Source organism: Lycorma delicatula, chromosome 13, assembly GCF_047948215.1.
Source record: "Lycorma delicatula isolate Av1 chromosome 13, ASM4794821v1, whole genome shotgun sequence".
Lineage (NCBI taxonomy): Eukaryota > Metazoa > Arthropoda > Insecta > Hemiptera > Fulgoridae > Lycorma > Lycorma delicatula.
Window position 1 is genome coordinate 36,344,528 of NC_134467.1, and position 17,231 is coordinate 36,361,758.

General features: G+C 41.1%; 1 long non-coding RNA gene across 1 annotated transcript; it reads left to right on the forward strand.

Annotated features, from left to right (window-relative positions):
- The first annotated feature begins 10,011 nt into the window (after positions 1–10,011).
- LOC142333794 (uncharacterized) lies at positions 10,012–14,950 on the forward strand. The gene is made up of 3 exons (XR_012758697.1): positions 10,012–10,126; positions 11,939–12,216; positions 13,658–14,950. It is a non-coding gene; the product is annotated as an uncharacterized LOC142333794 (long non-coding RNA).
- The last annotated feature ends 2,281 nt before the right edge of the window (positions 14,951–17,231 follow it).

Below are 17,231 nucleotides of genomic sequence, written 5' to 3' on the forward strand. Positions count from 1 at the left end.
ACATTTGGTTAATTATTGTGTTTATCTGGTTACTTGATTGGGAGAGAGTTACTGGTTGGGAGAGAGTCCCCCCGTCACCTCCAGTTCTTCTTGGAGCCACTCAGCAACCAGCCGCTCATACAGTTTGCCCAAGACATTCAGCAAACAGATGGGGCGATACGTAGCAACCTCTCCAGGCTGCGCCTTAGGTTTCGGCAAGAGCACCAGCCTGGCGTCCTTCCAACAGCAGGGGAAGTCCCCCCTCTCCAACAGGGTGTTCATCAACTCCAGCACGGCTCCTGGGTGTCTGTCAACCAGGCATTTCACCAGGGCAGCAGCAATCTCACCCGGGCCCGGGCTCTTCTTGATGTTAATCCTGCCCGCGGCCCACCGGATCTCGTCCAGGGAGAATCTCTGCGCATGGCCTCCAGGCACGTCCTCCCAATCCTCCTCCCAGATCGTAAAAACTGCCGCGACCGCCCGTAGGGTCTGAGCCCTCGACAGCCTGGGGAGGCGCCTTCCAAATCTCTTCATGACGATCTGATACGCCCTCCCCCAGGGGTCCGTGTCCAGTTGTTTCAACAAATTCCTCCATCCCTCTCGTTTGGCCAACCTGATCGCTTCTCTGAGGCACTTTTTGGCCGATCGATAGTCTGACTCGAAGAACTCTAGCTCCTCCGGGCCGATCGTCGCCCTTCTCCTTGCCCTTGTCACTCCGCCTCTTCCTCGTGGCCTCCCTTCTAAGGGAAGCGATGTCAGCCGACCACCAGTAGGAGGATGCGGTGGCTCCCCTAGGCAGTCGCGAGGCCTTCTCGCACTCCCTCATCAGCGCAGATGTCACCACTTCAGGGGTAAGAGGATTGGTCACGCCTTCCCCCACCATAGCGCCATCGACTGCCCGCAGAAGTTGACCATCCGTGAGCTTCCACCTTCTGAAAGGGGGCGGGTGGCGGGTGGCGTGGCGTGGCGTGGCCTGTCGTCAGTGACCACAAAAGTGATCGCCATGTGATCACTGCCAAACTCTTCGTCACTGACGGCCCAACTCTCCACCCTGTCGGCAGCATCAGCTGTCACCATCGTGATATCTATCACAGACCCCCCTCCCCTGCCCACGAAGGTCCGGACCGCCGGCTCGTTCAGGACCACCAAATCCAGCGATGCTAGGAGCGCAGCCATTGCATACCCCCTGACCGTCGATCTTGTTCCTCCCAGCTCAGCGCACTCGGCGTTGAAGTCTCCCGCTGCCACCACGGGTTTCCTGGAATTCCGCACTAGCCGCTCCAGCTCTCCGAGCACGTCGTGGAACCTGTCCATCCCGCTATTCGGAGATATGTAGGCCGAGATGAGAAGCCAGTCTGTAAGGTCCACCGCCACCCATCCCGAGCCCACCAAGACGCTTCCTAACGCATATCGTCCCGACACAACGCCGATTGCCGCGTCTCCATCCCTGTCCACCAGCCACTTTCCCGACGCCGTTGTTCTGGCATGCGGTTCCGCGACAAAGGCGAAGTCTATGCCCTGAGCCAGTGAGGTTTGCCAGACAAGGTCCTGCACCGCCGCGCTCCTGTTGGCGTTAAGTTGGATGCACCGCATCACTTTGCGCATACATCGCTCCCCGTCCTGTGTCCAGCCTTCCCACAGTCGAGGCACTTCGCCGGCGCCGTGCAATCTAACCGCCTGTGCCCGACGGCGCCACAGTTAAAACAGTTCTGGGTGCGATCCGCACCCGTACAGTTGGCGGACACATGACCACTCGTCCAACATCTGTAGCAGTGAGCGTCCTGCCTACGCAGATCAACCCGGCAGGACTGCCAGCCCACCAGTAGCCGTCCTGCAGCAACCACCTTCTTAGCCTCGACGTGTGGCAGGATCACAGTTGCAATACGGGAGTTCCCATACGCCGTCCTGACCGACGAGACCCTAGCCGTCGAATCCGTCCCTAGGACCTGCTGGATGGCATAAAGGACCTCTTCTCCACACGCTGTGGCATCCAGGTCTTTGACAGTAACTGCCACCGGCCTGGTGGCCGCGTTCCTCTCCACCAACTTCACAAGAGGTGCCGCCGCTGCAACCTTTTGTGTCAGCACGGGCACAACCTTATCCGCCTCCTTGACACGCACCTGGACCTCTTGACCTCGGCCTTGCCTGACCGAGAGAATGCTCGGGGCGAACTCCCTCCCCACCGACGACTTCACCGTTTGCAGGAGATCTGCATACGAAGCCCCTTCCTGCCGCATGATCACCGTAACCGCCTTCGGACCCTGCGGGGGGCCGTCCTTCCTCGCTGCTCCGCTCCCGAACAAGTGAAGCGACGTTTTGGTGCCCCTTCTGATGGACCAGAACTCCGCCACCTTTCTAACCAAGGTCCCCATGCGATCGTTGGTAGACACCAAAATCACCGGCCGGGTTTCCGCCGTCGTCAGCCTGTCCATCCCCTCTATCAGGCCGTCCACCGCCATTCGCCCTTCGCCAGAGACCAAAAGCACATAGGCAGGTGCGTTACCTTGCACCTCCTCGTCCTCGCCAATGACGTCCACCGACGACACCTCTTTCAGCAAGAGACCAGCCCTCAGCTTCCCCTTTCGAAGCCTAGCGAAAGCTCCCGGAGCCTGGAAGCCAACGTGCTGGGCATACCGCCCCTGCATATCGCCGTCCACATTCACAACATAAACCCTCGGTGTTGCCTCCTCTCCTGCCGGAGGGCCGGCCTTGCCTTCCACCATCGTGAACAGCTCCTTCCCCCACCTCCTGTCGACCACACTTTTCAAACCTTCCACGGAACCCTCACGGAGGACCGCCCTGACGTCAAGGTCCCCTTCCTCGACCGTTTGAGTCCCGAGTGTCGCCGTAATCTTTGGGCGCGAGGCCTCATAGAGTGCCTGTACCACTGCCGCCAGATTCCCCGCCTTGTCTCTGATCCTATACACGCTGTCCTTTATCTCCTTTTTTGTGTTGACGTTGCGCCGTACCAATGCAACAAGATTATTCAGATCCGTCCCGTCAGATACATCGTCTTCACTACTACTAGCCGCCTCAAGCCTCCTCTTAGCCGGGCGCGCTCCCATCTCCTCATGCTCCACGGAGCTGACACCTCGAGCGCCCACCGGAGACTTAATCACCTTCTTGCTCCGTTCCGATGGCAAATCCTCCTCCATTACCCACTCTTGTGACGTGCCCGGACACATCACGAATCCGACCACGTCTACGTGGTAAAAACGCGATTACTAGCCAACTACCCAGCTAACTCCACCTCACGCCGCTAGAAGCGCTGTTGTCACCGTCTCCTGTACTCTGAATGGAGTCGAATTAATCGATATCCTCGAAAAGATTTAGTATAAACAAACTAAAAAAATAAAACTAAATATAAACAAACTAAAATATTCCTGTCTTCTGATTATTATGAGATTGAAATCTACATTCAATGGAACAGAAGTCAAATTCAACTATAATACAATCTGATAATACGTCTTCTAATTACGTCTTCTAAATTACGTTTCAACACAGATACTGAGACTTCCTCTCTCTCCCTCTACATCTCCCTCTCGCTCACCCTCACCATACGTCTACCTCTCCCTCTCCGCCAGTCTCCCTCTACTTCTCCCTCTCCGCCTGTCTCCCTCTCCTTCTCCCTCTCCGCCTGATTCCCTCTCCCTCTCCGCCTGACTCCCTCTCCCTCTCCCTCTCCCTCTCCGCCTGACTCCCTCTCCGCCTGACTCCCTCTCCGCCTGACTCCCTCTCCCTCTCCGCCTGACTCCCTCTCCCTCTCCGCCTGACTCCTCCTCCCTCTCCGCCTGACTCCTCCTCCCTCTCCGCCTGACTCCCTCTCCCTCTCCGCCTGACTCCCTCTCCCTCTCCGCCTGACTCCCTCTCCCTCTCCGCCTGACTCCCTCTCCCTCTCCGCCTGACTCCCTCTACCTCTCCCTCTCCGCCTGACTCCCTCTACCTCTCCCTCTCCGCCTGACTCCCTCTACCTCTCCCTCTCCGCCTGACTCCCTCTACCTCTCCCTCCGCCTGACTCCCTCTACCTCTCCCTCTACCTCTCCCTCTCCCTCTCCGCCTGACTCCCTCTACCTCTCCCTCTCCGCCTGACTCCCTCTACCTCTCCCTCTCCGCCTGACTCCCTCTACCTCTCCCTCTCCGCCTGACTCCCTCTACCTCTCCCTCTCCGCCTGACTCCCTCTACCTCTCCCTCTCCGCCTGACTCCCTCTACCTCTCCCTCTCCGCCTGACTCCCTCTACCCCTCCCTCTCCGCCTGACTCCCTCTACCCCTCCCTCTCCGCCTGACTCCCTCTACCCCTCCCTCTCCGCCTGACTCCCTCTACCTCTCCCTCTCCGCCTGACTCCCTCTACCTCTCCCTCTCCGCCTGACTCCCTCTACCTCTCCCTCTCCGCCTGACTCCCTCTCCCTCTCCGCCTGACTCCCTCTACCTCTCCCTCTCCGCCTGACTCCCTCTACCTCTCCCTCTCCCTCTCCGCCTGACTCCCTCTACCTCTCCCTCTCCCTCTCCGCCTGACTCCCTCTACCTCTCCGCCTGACTCCCTCTACCTCTCCCTCTCCCTCTCCGCCTGACTCCCTCTACCTCTCCCTCTCCCTCTCCGCCTGACTCCCTCTACCTCTCCCTCTCCCTCTCCGCCTGACTCCCTCTCCCTCTCCCTCTCCGCCTGACTCCCTCTCCCTCTCCCTCTCCGCCTGACTCCCTCTCCCTCTCCCTCTCCGCCTGACTCCCTCTCCCTCTCCCTCACCCTCTCCGCCTGACTCCCTCTCCCTCTCCCTCACCCTCTCCGCCTGACTCCCTCTCCCTCTCCCTCACCCTCTCCGCCTGACTCCCTCTCCCTCTCCCTCACCCTCTCCGCCTGACTCCCTCTACCTCTCCCTCACCCTCTCCGCCTGACTCCCTCTACCTCTCCCTCACCCTCTCCATTCAACAAATTGAGTAAAGGTCCGATCTCTCCACCTTTCCATTAGTTGGCTAGATCTGCAGCTAAAGGGTGCTGCAACATGCTCTTTCTCAATCCTGAAAATCCTAGGTTCCTCCAGTCAATCGTAGTGCAGAGCCTCTACGCTCTCTTCAGATGGAGAGGGAAGCGATATCTATATTTTCTAGTTCCTCGCTTGAACCGCTGTCAGTGAGCAACCTCTTGACGTAGCTTCCACTCAGGGAACCTCAGAGGTTTGCTAACAGGTTCCACCAGTTACAAACAAGGGCATATGTATTCCTGCGCACTACATGACTAAATCTCCACCCTTGGCTTCCCCCCCCTTCCTGGAACTGCCTGTAAAACCACTTCATCAAAAGGGGGAACCGCCCACACACAGTCATAACAATCCAACAATGTCGCACACCACACAACTACTGGAAGCAACATATACGCCGACAACACACAAGAACCTGCAGAAAACAGGACACGCTACTCACCCACGCGTTACATACTCGCACAGCCGCCAAGACAGAAAACTTAAGTCACGCCACCATCAGACGCACGAGCAGTGTCTCCGGCCTCATCGCACTCAGGCAACCCCCAAAAGTACGGGGGGAAACCCTCTCAGAGAACCTAGGGATATAAGGCCTTACTGACGCAGCTGAGCCGCTTCCTCCCGCAAAGCAGTTGCGAGGTGTTAACACAATCCGCTTCACCGTCTCCCTCGCGGAAATAGCATACAATAATCTTCGTTTCTTCTCGGCTCCAAACGCCCATCCTACGCATTTCGCGTTCACCCATTGAGCTACGTTTCTCCTCCCAACTAAACATCTGGATGCCTATGCGTTTTGTGCGTGGACTCGTTTTTGGGGGCCTCATGTTGCTGCTGTGTCATTACGCAAAGTTTGTGTGTCGCACCTGAGAGATCTATCGTTTGAATGCAATATCTGTCGTCGGAGTTTCGGCACACAGATGGGAGTCTCTACGCACAAAAGGCATAGGCATCCAGACGTTTATTTGGTGGAGAAACGTAGCTCGATGGCCCCCCAAAAACTCTAGCCACACGTCTGGCACTTGCTCTGCCATGAATTTGTCTGTGATACCGTATCAAGTCCGCAGGCCTTTTGAACCACCCGTTGTGCACATAACTGGCAGCTTCCAGGGAATGCATATTTCGCTTCATCATCCGGATATACGGGTTGATTGGAAGATTAGGCTTGTAATTTAAAAATGGTAGTATTTACCGGCTATTGTTATAGATCCCCTTCTGACAAACCCCAACCGAGTTTCCACTTGAAGCGAAATTTCCAGGAATTTATCTTAAAGCGGAAAATCCGTTGGGAGTCTGTGTTCACCTGGAATAAGAATCCTCTTATTTTCCTGGATGTCTTCGAATCAAATCGGTTCCGTTTCAGCGAAAATTTTAATTTAGGAATGTAAAAGTCGGCAGGGGCTAAATTATGGGGGTTGCGAAAGTACAGGAATTTGGCGAAAAATTAAACGATGACGTGGTGGAGGGAACATATTTTTGTCTCGACAGAAGGCAAGGCTTTTCTTTCGCGCAAACGCTGAAGGACACTTTTATATAGTATATCTGGCTGACTGCTTGCTCCCAAGCGGCAAATTCATGATATACTCGTAGAATCGAAGAAAACCTCTTAATTTGTTTATCATATCCAATTTGTCGCGTTTTTTTTTCAATCGTTGCGAACTTGGACCCTTTCACCCGTAAACCAGGGCTCAGTTTCGTCCCTTTTTTAATCACTTCTTAGGACACTAGTCTGACAACAATTTCAGAATTAACTTCGCAGACACTCGAGGCATTTTCAGATCAATTGACCGAACTTAAGAAACTTAAATTCACTACTTAAGTTATGTCCCCTAATTGTTCGTTTACGGTAAGAGATAACAGATGGTGAAATTTTGTTGATATTTGAAATCAACAAATCTTCCGGACTGACGTTGTGGTCATCTTCCACTGATTCGTGTCATATATTGTATTTGTCAATATATAGACGAGCAGAGGTTATTACGTTCAAAGTACGTTATAACTGCTCAAAGTACGAGTTCAACCTTGAAAATGTTGTGAATAGCGATCAGCTTTTTTATTGCATTATCTTTAAATTAGCTGGTAATTCTTTAAAGGTAAATTATTTAAGGTGAATATATATATATATATATATATATATATATATTACAATATATAATATATATATATATAACAATTTTGTAATGCAAATATTTTTCATATTTATTTAATACCTATTACTAGATTTTTAAATATTTTTTATCGATTTTACCAATCGATAAAACAGAAATTAATAAACGCTGTCTTAATTGCGATCTATATAACTTTACTGTGTAATAAGATTTTTATTTTTAATTATATGTTAAGATTTAAATTAAATTAAAAAAGTGGCCTTGTTTGTTAATATCGACAAGGATAAATTCAATTTTAATTTTTTATAAATTTGTTAACTCTGAAAATTATGGCAAAATTGTTAACCCTGATATCGGTTGGGGGATATTTTAAACTATTTTCATAAAAAAAAAAACGTAGTTTTAAACTCGCGACAAGTGTCGCGTCCGCCATGTCGGTTTTCCCTTTTCCCTGAGCGGAATGTTTGAAATTCTGCAGGGCTGCCAACGTTGGTAATATGTGTTCGCTTTAAATATTATTTTTAATTAATTCAAAGGTTGGTAGCGCTGTTGTGTACCGGTCGGTTTGAATTAAATAAATAAGTGAAAAAAAAAACCGTCTAGGGATCGAACCGAGTTACGGCGGGACGCGATTGACTGACGCCTTGTAAACAAAGGCATCGATTTATTACCGATATCAGTACTGCGGACCGGGAGCGAATTTAAAAAAACCATTAGAGGTGATCCCGGTGTAAACAAGTTGGACGCCGCTTGTAAAGAACACGATATCGCATACGCAACGTACATCATAACGAAAGAAGAGCGGCAGCAGATCGCAAATTAGCAGATAGCGCTTGGGAAAGAGTTAAAGCTAAGGATTCAAGTATCGCGGAAAAGGCTACTGCATTGGCGGTTACAAACGCGATGAAGTTAAAAGCAAAGTTCGGTGGCGGAAGAGTAAGAAGACGGTCAAAAAGGAATAATATAAAACCGTCTTGTTGAAATGATGAAACGAAAAGCGGGGTTTATACCTTAAGCCCTACTCTTTGACCGGATCGGGGATGGGCGGTAAAAAAAAACATCGTCACCGTCGTTGTCTCCAATAAAGGGAATACCAGTGCGACCGCTATCGAATATAGAACTCATGTGGTACGCGAGAAAACTAAATATAGCCGATTTTCGAGAAGTCTTCATGTTGGATGCATTACCCACACAGCCGAAGACCAACGAATCTGCGATAGTTAATCTTGACCGCAGTATCGGTCATGGAACACATTGGTTATGTTATAGAAAACGTGGACGGATGGTGGTTGACTATTTCGATAGTTTCGATAATTTGCGTCCACCTAACGAATTGATGCGTTATTTTCCACTCGATTCTATTATAAATTTCAATTATAACGCCACACAGAGTATAAACAGGTTATCTGTGGACATATGTCTTGAATTTCTCAGTCGTGGTCCGTCGGCCTACAGGTAAACATGTTCTGCATAAGTGGAAATAGGTCGTTATTACACGCTACATTCTTTCCACCATTGGATTTTTCCGATGGCGACTGGGAATTGGCGTTGATAAACCTAACCACATACAACTCGAATCCGAATGTCGAAGAGGGAATCAACAACACACTTACCGTTGTTCCAAAGAAACCTCAAAAACCGATTAAGTTGGCACTAGCGCCCGGATCGTACGAAGTGGATGATTTCGCCAAACGCTTGAGCGGTGAACTCAGACAAAAGCAAAATAGATTTACTTATGCGTCCGAATAACACTACGTTAAAATAATAACTTAAATGCAGTGCTGCGATCGATCTGATTTCAACAGATAGTTTGGCACCGCTGTTGGGGTTCGAGAAAACTAATCTGACGACGAATATATGGCACGAGTCATCAAAGCCGGTTGCCATTAACAACGTGAACACCGTACGGGTCGAATGCAACCTTATACGAGACTCCTATACGAACGGATCAGAAGGACACGAATTAACGCTAAGCGTACCACCTGGTTTCAAAATAATCGAATCGCCGAAGAATATAATTTATCTACCGGTGAATACGAAGAGCTTAGACGAGATAAAAGGTAAGTCAATAAATGGGGCTAATATACAATAGCGGTGGTACTAGTAGCGAAACGACTAAAATTGAGAGGGGAGTGGAAAAAGTGTTAAGACCAATTTGGTTTCAGAAAAAGTATAGGGACAAGGGAAGCAATTTTAGCATTCAGATTAATAGTAGAAGCAAGATAGAGAAAAATAAACTGACATACATGGCATTTATAAGACTCTGAAAAGGTTTTGATAATGTAATAATCAGAGCATAAGAAAAAAGCAGTAATAAAAAAGGGAGTGAGGCAAGGTTGATGTTCCCTTTAAATACAACTAGCAGTTAATTATGTTAACGAACAGTTTAGATCTGGAGTAACACTGCTAAGTGAAAAGATAAGATTCGGTGAAGTGACAAATGAAGAGGTGCTGTAGCAAAGTGATGAAGAAAAAAAGCATAAGAAAGTAAGCGAAAGAAATTTATAGGCCACATCTTAACACATCCTGTAATAGTTATTGGAGGGACAGGTGTATGGGAAAATTTTGCAGGCAGGCAATGTTTGGAAAACAAAACAATATGTAGGGAGTATACTAAAATGAAACGACTGGCACAATGTAGGGAATCTTGGGAGAGCTGCATCAAACCAGTCAAATGATGAACCCAAAAAAAATATGTATATTTGGATGATTGTTTTTCACAAAAGAATTTTCATCAAGTTTATTTCTATTAATAAAAAAATAAACTTATTTCCAAAAAGGATAATTATAACTGTTAAGATTAGTTGGACTAATTTTAAAGCTAAATGAAGTTATTTAAAATTAATTTAGAAACCTAAAATTAAGACTCCTGATGAGATTACCTGTATAGGAGATGCCAACAATATATTTGTTACATCAAAATCTATATAATAATAATTATTATTATTCTGTTTTAGTTGTTTTGTTTTTGAATATGGAACAGATGAAATTTCATCAATCAGTTGTTTTCTGGTTTATGCCAATCAACTAGAAGAAAGAGTAGTATCATCATCATCAAATGTACAGGTACACCAGTTTGAGCAGTCACAGCAATAACTTGTTTTTTAGTACTCCCAGAGAATGATAAACTCAGAATTTGATGTTATACTGTTTTCAGAACAAATGTTTTCCAGCTTCTAGCGCTACCACTAATTATAAATAGAGGTGAACAGTTGTCAATTAATTTCTTTAAAACCTTGAAGAATTATTTTTGTTTTATGTTCATCCACTGTAGCTGCCATTTATTATGGCAGCTACATTTATGACTAAATGAGTTGAAACTTCTTAAAAGGAAGATGAATTAGTAATAATTTAGTAGTAACGCAGTTTGTGTGAAGTACCTTGTGTATAAAATTGGTGGGCTATTTTCTAAGTTTCATTTTAGTCTGATGTTTCATCATCCTTATCATTACAAGCATCTCCCTCTTCATCTTTTTGTAATATACTTTATATTTGCTTCAAGAAATTGTATTGCAAATTCTGCATGATCTAAGTATATTCGTAACATCCTCTGTTATGTTATACACGCCTACCATCACATTAACAAAAATAAATTTATATGAACTATCTCTCATTTGAGCTGGCACACCAGAGAGCAATACCCCTTGTCTATGTGTACGAATAACAACTGAAAGAATTTGGTTTGCAAAATTCTGCCATATGCAGATTTCAATATATATTTTTCTATATAATAAGCCACACCTATAGCAGACCCACAAAACTGTGTACCTATATTGGCCTGCCACATTAAAAACATTTCTTTTTTATAATTATCGTAATTTCAACGCGCTCATATACCTACCACCATTTCTCTTTGCTTGCTTGCTATCTAGAAAGATATCTCGTTCAGAAGAACAATGCTTTAAGAATATCTTCGCCAGTTCATCATTACAGGTCAAAGTGATGCATCGATGCAGTAGACCAAGATTTTTTATCATTGCCATTAAATCTGTGGAATACCTTGTATGGCAGTAGATCTGTGTGCCTTGAATATTTTTCCTGTTACTTATTACTTATATATCTATTACTTATATTATATTTCTCATTGACCATGCCCAACTTTTATTCATCAGCCTTTTTTTAAGCTGTTTCATTTTACCCATTACTGTGTGATGGGAATTTTCATTTTTTCTCTTAAAAACCATTTTTCCCATCTGGAAAAAGGTTCATGTAACTGAGCTCTTCAACATGTGGTTCTAACATAATGCTGATTAGGAGATGTTTTCCACTATAGAATTTAATAGGTATGGAGGTGATCAGTGTGGATGCGATATTGTCATAACTGGGAAGAGTTATACCTAATTGCATTGTTTATCATTATTTGTTGTTGTTCTTTGAAAAGATTGTTGAAAAATTCAGTATTGTTTGGTGTGTTATCGACAGGAAGCTGAGCTAAGTTTATATTCTGTAGTATCTGAACACCTGTTATAAGAATACTGAAAATTTATGATTTTTTAACATGTATCACAATTAATATACATTGCATCAGTTTTTCAACGCATAAAATTTCATCACCATCAATGTATCTCTTTTCTCCAGCTACACCTCTTTTTGGTCCTCGTAAATGAGAATCATAAAGATTGACCAGTTTTCTTCTTAAAAATTGCAATTTAACACAAATGATTGATATTGTCTTCTAAATTTGAAAAGAGATGTTAGAATACATCGTGTTCATCCGGACACGATGTATTTGTTAAACAGACAATGATGTCTGTCTCAATGCTGCGTAACAGTGTAACACTAATGATGTAGCAAATTGAGTTCTACATGATGTATGAAATATTTACAAACTATTTAAATGCTAATAACAAATTTTTGTTTGATTTTTAATATTTCCAGTTGCTGTTTACCTTTGGATATGAATTCAGTGAAATATATGTATGACTTTCTTAACAGTTGAGAACTCATCTTACAAGTTGGCCATGAAAGTAATTAGTTTATGCCCAAAGGAGTAATCAATTACCTTTTCTAAATGGTTCATGTCAATATCCAGCTGGCCGCTCTTCCACCCTGCTCACTCAACGTAATTTAAATCAATGAAGACACCAGCAAACTCAGGCTGCCACATCATTGACATTGTGAAGGAAGATCATCCAAATTTGTTAAATGAAGTAAAGGCAAGAAATGAGTTTATATTTTCAAGCAATTTAATATTTATTATATGGTGCAAAGCAGCATACAATAATTAATTCTTTTGCTTTGCATATTAGAATGTGTGTTTTCGGTTCATTTCACAATGAACTAAAAGCACTCCTCCCATTACTGGGACACTCCTCTCAGTAATGGGAGGAATGTCATAGGCTGTAAAAAAAATATATATATTTATGTTAATATTATTTTTAAGAAATGCCTTCATAATGTTTTTCTCCAAAATTTAACTATTTTATTTTTGTGTTTTGTTTTTTGTGCCACTGTTTTTTTAATTTTCATTTGTTTCTTTTACTTCTTTTACCAATACATAGCATGTTTTTTGTCTTGAAAAATAAAATTTTTATTAATCTCTTTCTCATCTATTCACTTACTCATTTCTGTTTTGCTCGTCTTTTTGATTGTTTATTTTTCTTCTGGGTAACATTTATGCAATAAAATTTAAAAAATGTTATTCATAAAAATTTATTTGGTTTTCACGAGCAGAAGTTGGGCATTACAATTTTTTTAGCTGATAATAGCTTTGGTTTTTTGGCTAAAATAAAACTAATTAAAAACATACTCTAAAATTTACATACTTTAAAAATCTATTAATATGCAAGTATTAAGCAATAATAATGCAAGTATTATTAATATGCAATAATTTAACATTATTCTAGAAAAAATGAATGAAATTCAAAGAAGTGCAGTTTGAGAGAGTTAGTCAGGGATAGTATCACCCCACCGGGTTGGTCTAGTGGTGAACGCGTCTTCCCAAATCAGCTGATTTGGAAGCCGAGAGTTCCAGCGTTCAAGTCCTTGTTAAAACCAGTTATTTTTACACGGATTTGAATACTAGATCATGGATACCGGTGTTCTTTGGTGGTTGGGTTTCAATTAACCACACATCTCAGGAATGGTCGAACTGAGAATGTACAAGACTTACACTTCATTTACACTCATACATATCATCCTCATTCATCCTCTGAAGTATTATCTAAACGGTAGTTACCGGAGGTTAAACAGGAAAAGAGAGAGAGTCAGGGATAGTATCATGGCATATATCATAAATTAGTTTAAATTTAAATTTGACATAAATGGCAAATTTAGATTTGACATAAACAGTTTGCTGAATATGAAGGTTAAAAGAATTTTCTCTAGGTTCATGTTGAATTCTACAAATAATAGTGAAATGAATTAGGACTAAATTGGTTAATTATGTCTGGGTCGAAAATTTAAAATTTTTAATTGGGAAAAGGCAAGATTTTTTGAGTAGCCTGTTCTTTGATTTGAGTTTTGAGAAAATATGTTATATCTGTATTCCTATTTCCTTACATTCTTGCCAGTCTGAAGGTAAAGTAGTAGTATTACAAATCTTGTACATTAATTTTGTATGTCAATTAGCAAATAATTATTAAATTTCATTTACAGGAAAATACGCTCAGCTGGAAAATTATTGAAAAGATCTCTTAAATTCATCTTCATCAAAATTAATTGATTAATTTTGAGCTGTTGAGGTGCAGACATATGTAAAATCATTTGGCTGTTTATGTGTACCTGTCTGAAAATGACTTAACAAGACAAGTAGATATTAGACACTATATTTTTTAATTAATTTAAACTACATATATATAATTTTAATTTAATAAAAATAAAAAGTAACTAAAAAACAGATTTATAATCAAAAATCAATAAACAAAAAAATATAATAAAAAAAAAACAATTTTTCACTACAAAATGAAAAATTAAAATTATAAAATTTTGAGAATCCTGCAGCAGCACTGAATGTGCATTTGGAATACTTAACCTTACAATCCAGACAATTTGGGGTTGTAGATAAGAGAGTAAGTATAACTTGTTCAAATGCTACTAGACAAAATGGTACCCGTTCAGAGGTGGTGAAAATGGTTTTTCAGTTTTCTAGGCCAAGGTAAACTTTCTATGGGAAAAGGTTCTGAATAACACTTGTTTGTATTCTAAGCCATTTGCTTCTAAGCCTTCTAAGCTTCTAAGCAATTTGGGCTATTTTACCAGAAGTGATATATAGACTTGGAAACTATTTTAAATAGTTTTTGCTATTGTATATCGTTAAATATTTAGGGTTAAATAACCCTAGAGTTATAGATATTTATTTGGCAGTTGGAAACTGCCTTAGCAACGGTAGCCATTCTGTTGTTGTTTCTGATTGGTCATTTCTCAGCTTGTTTACGATAAGGTTTGTTTTTGATAGGTTGTTAGATTTGTTTATTTTAGTTCTGTGATTGGTTGTTCAGTTCAGTTTTCTGTTGTTTATATTTTGTGTTTTTGTTAGTTAGGTTATTGTTATTTTTTGTGAGACGAGTAGTTGTGAACCTTGATAAAAATAGCTACTTTGGATATTGAAGGGAATAGTGATGGCTATAAAATTGAAAATCCAATGGATACTATTTTGTCCAGTCAGCAAAAATGTTGTCTAGTCGCAAATAAAAATTTATACTTACCCTAATCTACAACCCCATGCAAAACAGACAACAGCCAACACAATCCAAAGATGTTACGTTCTCTACATATGTACACCTAAACAGCCACCTCCTTCAGATATCCAGCCAAGAGTCAACAGTCGACAGTCAAGTCAACAGTCAAACCTCCTGCAGATATTTCAAAATATATTAATTCAATTTAATAAAAATGCAGCACCATGATCTTAGTCAACAGCCTCGTAATTAAACAGTGTTAAATAAAAAAAATCAAACTATGTGAATTATTAAATGATGTTAAATAAAAAAATGTTTAATTTTGTTAATTTTTTGAACTGTACTAATCATTTGTTTCATGTAATAGTTTTTTTGTTATTGAAGTTAATATGGAATAGATGCAAACATATACTACAAACTTCGGTATGTACATATTAACGCCACTGCAGCTACAGCTTTATTTAAAACCAAAGTAGTCAATCTGATTTTGGTGAAAAATTAACAGTCTCTTTATTAATTTTAATAAATGGTTATTTATATTTATTTATTTTATAAATATAATTTAACCAAACTTAACCTATGCTCGCTAACCTTGACTAATGAACACTGTAATTTTTTGAGTATTTATTTAATAAATTCAGTAATTATTGCAATTATTTATTATTTAAATAATCAAAACACTCCTGTTAATTAGTCAAGGTTAACGAGCGTAGGTTAAGTTTGGTTAAATTATATTTATAAAATAAATATAAATAACCGTAACCATTTATTAAAATTAATAAAGAGACTGTTTTGAATCTACATAAACTCTATATCAGCCCATTTTCCACCGAAATCCGATTGACTACTTGTGAAGTACCCAAACTTCATTACAGTATACATACACACGTGCACATTATATATATATATTTTCCTTTGCAAATAAGAGACACAAATTAATTTTTGTACACTATAAAATTATATCAATAAGTTAACATTGTTAAAATCATAACAATCGATCGTCATAAGCTAACTTGTGAATTTTATATATTTTTATTTTAAATTCTTGTAAGATCAATCCTCCTGAAGGTGGCAGAATAGCCAAAAATGTTTGAGGGAATTCTATTGGTAAGCCAATAATTTTATTTTGTGAATTTTATAAATGTTTATATTTTAATTCTAAATTAAAACATAAACATTTATAAATTATAAATAGCTGAAACATTTGAAGGAATTAACTACCACAAAAAAAGATTCGATTGCCAATAGGCAATGTTAAGTCTACTTGAGAAGTACAATGCATTTTTGTTTTATCCATTTTTTGTTACTGACAATCGATCCAGTGAATTTTTTTTAAAGCAGCAAATATACAATCTTTAGGTCTGTGAAAAGTGTAACAATGAATTGCTCAAAATTTTGAGACAAATCATTAAGAAATTTCCTTAAGGTATGAGTGGGTCGTGAAATGAAGGATATGTGAAATGCATCTGGAACTGTTAGAGTAGGGACAAGATGGGTAGCTCCTTAGCGGAAGGGCATATCAGCTATACAGAAGAGGAAGTGTGTGTTCTACTGAAGTTGAGACCCTTGTAGAAAGCCCCAGAAGTGGGCTAGCTAGAGTGGGCAGAGACTGCTGCCACAACACTCCGAGGTGACTGTATTTTACTTAATGGCAATGACTGGTTGCCTGATTGCCTTAGGGTGTAAAGCAATATCTTGGTAGTGAGACCTAAATTTACATGTGTATTCTTATAAAACAATGAAATTCAACTACTTATTTATGGCTTGTAACCTATGATTTAAAAACAAATTTTTAAATAAGTAGCTCAATATAAATATATGTTAATATTTTAACTTTTTTTTTAAAACTATGTTGGAAATTTGTTAATATGTGCTTTTTGACAAGGGTATTTTTCATGTGTAAACACTTTTAAAAAACAACAAAATTTGTCAATAATTCATCTTATGGATAGTACACCTACTGTCATATGAGTTTTACTGTATTTTTTTTATAATTTACCTAATTATTGACCAATTTTGTTATTCTCTAAAACTGTTAGTGTACTTATCAGTACACTACTGCAAAATAATATAACTAATAACTATACAACAATACAGTAATAACTACTGCAAAATAAATATAGCCATAAATGAATACACATACTTATATGTGTAATTACACACGTCATATTTTAAGTATGTTTAAGTACTATGTTCAAATACACATCTTAGAATTGCATTCTATCCTCTTTGAATACTACTTATTCAGTATATGAAAAATAGAAAAAATCCATTAGACTATCCATCTGATAGTCTATTTCTCAATAGTAATTTTGTTGTCTTAATATTTTTGAAATATACTTGTTATACATTCTCTGTATACTACTAGATCTCCCAACAAATATACATTCATTTTGTAGTAAATTTAACAATTTCAACTCTACTAAAAGAAATAGAGAAAATTAAAGTAAAAGTATAAAATAAAATTGTAACTGGTTGTGATAGCATTGTAGTTAATACATCGCCACTTCTAATCTTCTATTTGTACACAAGATATTTGAAGGTAAAATGAA